The following is a 6,664-nucleotide window of genomic DNA, read 5'->3' as shown; positions in this document are numbered from 1 at the left end:
TGTTCTTTGACCTATTCATTTTCTTGCTTCCTGAGTTCTAGACCGACCTGGGTTTCAATCTTAACCCTGCTACTTAACTCATTTTGACCCTATTTTGGTCTTAGTCATTTTTTGTAATCAAGTGTATAGGAATATATTTGGCTCAATAATCTGCTATCAGTGAATGTTGGTGGAATGACTTAATAACTTCCTGAATAATGACTATTTTCTTTCCCTCTTTCACCCCTGAAATCAAGTAAATATGTTTGTGAAACAGTCTTTAAAATTTAACTCTAATTGTTTAAAGAAACTGTAATTTCTATTCCAGCTGGAATTTCTATTCCAATGGAATTTCCACTCCATGGAGTACTACTCAGCAACGAAAAGGAACATATTACTGATACACACACTGGAGGAGGGCATGGCAACCCACTCCAGTATGCTTGCCTGGAGAATCCCCATGCACAGAGGAGCCTGGCAGGCTACAGTCCATGGGTTCGCAGAGTTGGACAGGACTGAGTGACTAAGCACAGCAGAGCACACTGATATGCACATGTTGGGGTCCTTTAATGGACTGGAACCTGGTGGTCCAGAGTCGATGATAAGAAAGTAAAAGTAGGAAAGAGGCTGATATTCCCTGGGTTATGCAGCCGGGCTTCGCGCTCCAGGGAAATCATCCAGAGAGAGAGGGAGAGAAGGATGGACACGGGACCCAAGTCTGATGGAACAAGGGTGCTTTACTGAATTCTGTGTGAGTGTATATACCATATTACAAGGTAGCTTCTTCAGATAAAGATCAAAAGACCAGGCTTTACAAGTTACCAAGGAAACAAGGAGCAATAGAGGCCATAAGGCCAAAAGACAATCCATATCAAAAGAGGGTCTTAGATAATCCCTTTCACCATATGGAAAACCTAATGAAGGAAATCCTATGCAAGAATCCCATCTCTTTGACCTCAGTCCTGGGAGTGGCTTGCCACTCCTCTCGCTCCTATCAGGAACTGATAAGGAACAGAAGGTTCAAGAGAGACGGGACACAGCACACAGGAATCCTACTGTTAAACATTCCCTGCCATAAACACCTTAAGAGAATCTGTAGGAAAGTATACTGAGTGGATACACCATCAGATTCCCAACTCTACATTTGGGAATGGTTATGAAATCAGTAAGACAATAGACAAATGTATCCTGGTAGTTCAGTTCAGTTCAGTTGCTTAGTTGTGTCCGACTCTTTGCGACCCCATGAATTGCAGCACGCCAGGCCTCCCTGTCCATCAGCAACTCCCAGAGTTCACTCAGACTCACGTCCATCCAGTTGTTATCCAGCCATCTATCCTCTGTCGTCCCCTTCTCCTCCTGCCCCCAATCCCTCCCAGGATCAGTCTTTTCCAATGAGTCAACTCTTCGCATGAGGTGGCCAAAGTACTGGAGTTTCAGCTTCAGTATTACTCCTTCCAAAGAACACCCAGGATTGATCTCCTTTAGAATGGACTGGTTGGATCTCCTTGCAGTCCAAGGGACTCTCAAGAGTCTTCTCCAACACCTCAGTTCAAAAGCATCATTCTTCAGTGCTCAGCTTTCTTCACAGTCCAACTCTCACATCCATACATGACTACTGGAAAAACCATAGCCTTGACTAGACGGACCTTTGTTGGCAAAGTAATGTCTCTGCTTTTGAATATGCTATCTAGGTTGGTCATAACTTTTCTTCCAAGGAATAAGCGTCTTTTAATTTCATGGCTGCAGTCACCATCTACAGTGATTTTGGAGCCCCCAAAAATAAAGTCTGACACTGTTTCCACTCTTTCCCCATCTATTTCCCATGAAGTGATGGGCCCAGATGCCATGATCTTCGTTTTCTGAATGTTGAGCTTTAAGCCAACTTTTTCACTCTCCTCTTTCACTTTCATCAAGAGGCTTTTGAGTTCCTCTTCACTTTCTGCCATAAGGGTGGTGTCATCTGCATATCTGAGGTTATTGATATTTCTCCCAGCAATCTTGATTCCAGCTTGTGCTTCTTCCAGCCCAGCATTTCTCACGATGTATTCTGCATAGAAGTTAAATAAGCAGGGTGACAATATACAGCCTTGACGTACTCCTTTTCCTATTTGGTACTAGTCTGTTGTTCCATGTCCAGTTCTAACTGTTGCTTCTTGATCTTCATACAGATTTCTCAGGAGGCAGGTCAGGTGGTCTGGTGTTCCCATCTTTTTCAGAATTTTCCACAGTTTATTGTGATCCACACAGTCAAAGGCTTTGGCATAGTCAATAAAGCAGAAATAGATGTTTTTCTGGAACTCTCTTGCTTTTTCCATGATCCAGCAGATGTTGGCAATTTGGTCTCTGGTTCCTCTGCCTTTTCTAAAACCAGCTTGAACATCTGGAAGTTCACGTAATGCTGAAGCCTGGCTTGGAGAATTTTGAGCATCACTTTACTAGCGTGTGAGATGAGTGCAATTGTATGGTAGTTTGAGCATTCTTTGGCATTGCCTTTCTTTGGGATTGGAGTGAAAACTGACCTTTTCCAGACCTGTGGCCACTGCTGAGTTTTCCACATTTGCTGGCATATTGAGTACAGCACTTTCACAGTATCATCTTTCAGGATTTGAAATAGCTCAACTAGAATTCCATCACCTCCACTAGCTTTGTTTGTAGTGATGCTTTCTAAGGTCCACTTCACATTCCAGGATGTCTGGCTCTAGGTGAATGATCACACCATTGTAATTATCTTGGTCGTGAAGATCTTTTTTGTACAGTTCTGTGTATTCTGGCCACCTCTTCTTAATGTCTTCTGCTTCTGTTAGGTCCATACCATTTCTGTCCTTTATCGAGCCCATCTTTGCATGAAATGTTCCCTTGGTATCTCTAATTTTCTTGAAGAGATCTCTAGTCTTTCCCATTCTGTTGTTTTCCTCTATTTCTTTGCATTGATCACTGAGGAAGGCTTTATTATCTCTTCTTGCTATTCTTTGGAACTCTGCATTCAGATGCTTATATCTTTCCTTTTCTCCTTTGCTTTTTGCTTCTCTTCTTTTCACAGCTGTTCATTACAGCTAAAGAATTTATTCATATGGCAATTACCCAGACACAATATTCAGTTTACCAGTAAGAGATACAAACAGATTATTTACAATGACAGCCACTTAATGTCAACCTTCTAGATAGGCACCACTTGCCCACCTTCCAGGTAGTGGGACCTTTCTATGTCTTTGCCATCCCTTTCAGAAGTTCTTTTCTGTCTTGTAGTTTATCCTGCAGTCAAAGCCAAGAGTTTTTCTTGTAGATGCTCTGGAGTCAATCAGGATGCAACCTGTACCTTGAACTGTCTTTTGGATTATGTAGTTCCAAATTTGAATCTCTTTTTGCTCATAGCTCCTTCTATATTGACTATTAATCACTTTTTTGTTGTTTTGAGATTGGTTGCTACCATCATGTTGTTCTTGGGGCTAGGGTTTCCCTGCTTGGGAAGAATTCTCTGCACCCCATTAGCACCCTGGCCTACTGAGTTTATAGAGGTAAATACATCCTGTTAATTCACTGGAGCATGTTTGAATTACCAAAATTTGTACAAGATAACTACATATGCCACTACAGATAATAAAATTTGGCATTGTTAATAGAAATGATTAAGCATTTAATCAAATGCTTAATAACAAAAAAGTAAGTGCTTAGTATAATATACACTGTAATTCCTGTAATGTGCTATATGTTATGCTGTAATTATGTGTAATATCATAAATGTAATATAAATATTAGTTGTTACTATTATCCACAGGCCAAAGGAGATTTTCCTCAACAAGTATTCTGTCCTTTGTAGCTATATCCTTGGCATTCCATGAAGAAAAGTTAGCTTTTTCAAAATTCTACCTCTTATACATGCATTCAGGCATACCCTACATTACTTCTTGAAGTCAGGTTCTAAGAAAGTGTGGCCTGACTTAACCCAACATTGCCTAGTTTTTTGGTACATATTTACCTGCATTATGAAGTGAAAAATTAAGTTGCACTAAAGCTAGTTTCAGCCTCTGAATACTCAACAATGGCTTGAAAAGAGAATAGTTCTATAAAATTAAGTCCTAACATTTTGCAGGCACGTCACAGCTTAACTTCAAACTTTAAAAACAAACATTTCTCCAAAAAAAGTCCAAGTGAACTAGCTCTGCCTACAATGCAAACCACCTTTGCGTTATCATACAAGAGAGGCTTAGCTCCTTAAAATCACTCTTCTCAAATGCCTTTAGTTTCTGCAGTGGTCTTTTTGTAGAGGTAAATCGCTAAATGGACCCTTTAAGTGATTTTCCAAGAACAAAGGAATACAGAGACAGGCTTAAAGATAAAAGGAAAGCTAGAAGGGGAAAGTACTTAACTCTTGGCTGAATCACCAATGCCCCATTTATTCTCACTTTTGGTTGTGTAATTAGCTTTATTAGTTGCTCAGTGTGACTGAGTACAATGCACACAGTGATTTCCTTCCTTCTTTGCTCGTTCAACATTTACAGTTCACAAAATGAGGGATTAATAAGAGCAGTTATGTGATTAATATGGAGTGCTTCCATTGGGTAGTTTGGTTCAGATCTCTCTTGCCTGTTCAAAAACTATACTAGTAATTTGAGCAGGAAAAACTTAACAGAAGGAATCATAAGTAGGTAAGCAGTGGTTAATTCTAGAAGGAAACTCGAAGGTCTAAAAGATGTAGGTACTACAGGGAGCCACCACCAGCCCAGGACTGAGGAAAAATGAAGAAGAAATTTAGCTGTTTCGAGGAAGGCCCTACATGGTAGACATTGAGACTTCTGAGAAGACAGTGTGAATGCCATAGAAACATGCTACCCATCACTGTGGTAACTGAGAAGCTACATGGGACATGTCTGCCTGTGAACCCATTTCTGTGGGATGGGGGTGGGGGCATTCACCATCGACGTAGGAAGGCTGTGGCCACTACGGTAATCACTGCCAGGGTTCCTTCCGGCTGATCTGCTTGCCACCAAAAGGAGAATAGAACAGCAGAAAAAGATTGAATTGCTTCTTCCTTCCTTGTGATGTTCCTCCAGCACCCTTATTAAAAGATCCCAACATAGAACCTGCCAGTGGAAGAGAAAGGTAGTCTGTAGAATTGATTTGTAGCATCAAAAAACAGGGCAAAGAAAGGTGGGAGATACAAAGGAAGTTTGTTAATGTTGATATGATCTGGGTTAGGGAAAAAAAAAAAACAAACAAACAAGGCTTATTGTCTTACTAGTTAAGGAACTGGAATTTACAGTAACCTCAGGGTCTTGAAATGCCAGGCCAAGACATTAACATAAAAAGTGGGTTTTGATGCAATGATACCCTTGATATTTCTTGCAGATTAAAAACAGAGTCTCTCTGGGGGGAGATAACACATCTAGTTTGCACAGGACTTCTGTAAATATAAAACCACACTGAAAATGAACCTGCAGTCACATATTACAAACTCCCATGACATAGGCAAGACACAGGGATAGCACAGGAAAAAATTCCCATGAATTTTATAGAATAAATGTAATAAAGCAATCAGATACTATAACATATGTTTAAAATACTTAATGTCATAAAAAAGAAAGCAGGGATACAAGAGAATAGTTAATTAAAACAACTAATAGACATGAAAAGTCAAGATAATAAAAGTAAACTAATGGAGAAAGTTCTGCTTTCAGTTAAGATGTAGAAGGACGTGAAAGACAAATTGTAGGAACAAGAAAAACCTCAACAAAAAATCATGTTTTTCAATGAGGTCAGCAAGGAATGAAGAATGAAAGAAAGCCCCGAGAAAGTGCTTTTCAAAGAGAAATGAGGCATTCGTAAATAAACAGAAAACCTCAGTGATTTCCCATTTGGGAGAAGTCACCTGGAGAGTTGGACTATAAAGAAAACTGAGTGCCGAAGAATTGATGCTTTTGAACTGTGGTGGTGGAGACTCTAGAGAGTCCCTTGGACTGCAAGGAGATCCAACCAGTCCATCCTAAAAGAAATCAACCCTGAATATTCATTGGAAGGACTGATGCTGAAGCTGAAACTCCAATACTTTGGCCACCTGATGCAAAGAACTGCCTCATTGTAAAAGACCCTGATGCTGGGAAAGATTGAAGGTAGGAGGAGAAAGGGACAACATAGGATGAGATGGTTGGATGGTATGACTGCCTCAATGGACATGAGTTTGAGTAAGCTCCGTTTGAGTAAGCCTGGCATGCTGCAGTCCATGAGGTTGCAAAGAGTCAGATACGACTGAGTGACTGAACTAACTAAATGACTGACTAAATACAGGTGGATGGATAATTAACTTGTCAAAGATGGAGATGAGAAGAAACCAACCAAGATTTAGACAATAATGTGGGCTTGTGTGATGCACAGGAATTTGGAAGAAGACTATAGTAGATTGAGTTTTCAAAAAAAATGTCCTCAAGAGTATCTTCCATCCTGCAGAATCTTTCCTACAATGTGACAATGACATTCCTTCCATGGAGTAGTAGTGTTCATGATTCTTGCCTTGAATCTGGCCAAATTTGTGACAATGATGAAAATAATGATACGTGAATTCTGAGGCTAGGTTGTTAAAGGTGTTATAGCTTCTAACTGGCCCTCTTGGGATACATGATGTTGCAATTTCCACTGCAGTGTAAGGAGTCCACAGCTACTATGGTGTGAGGAAAAGTCATGTGATGGTGTT

The sequence above is a fragment of the Bubalus kerabau genome, chromosome 7 (assembly GCF_029407905.1).
Source record: "Bubalus kerabau isolate K-KA32 ecotype Philippines breed swamp buffalo chromosome 7, PCC_UOA_SB_1v2, whole genome shotgun sequence".
Classification (NCBI taxonomy): Eukaryota; Metazoa; Chordata; class Mammalia; order Artiodactyla; family Bovidae; genus Bubalus; species Bubalus kerabau.
Note: the sequence above shows the minus strand (reverse complement) of the source record.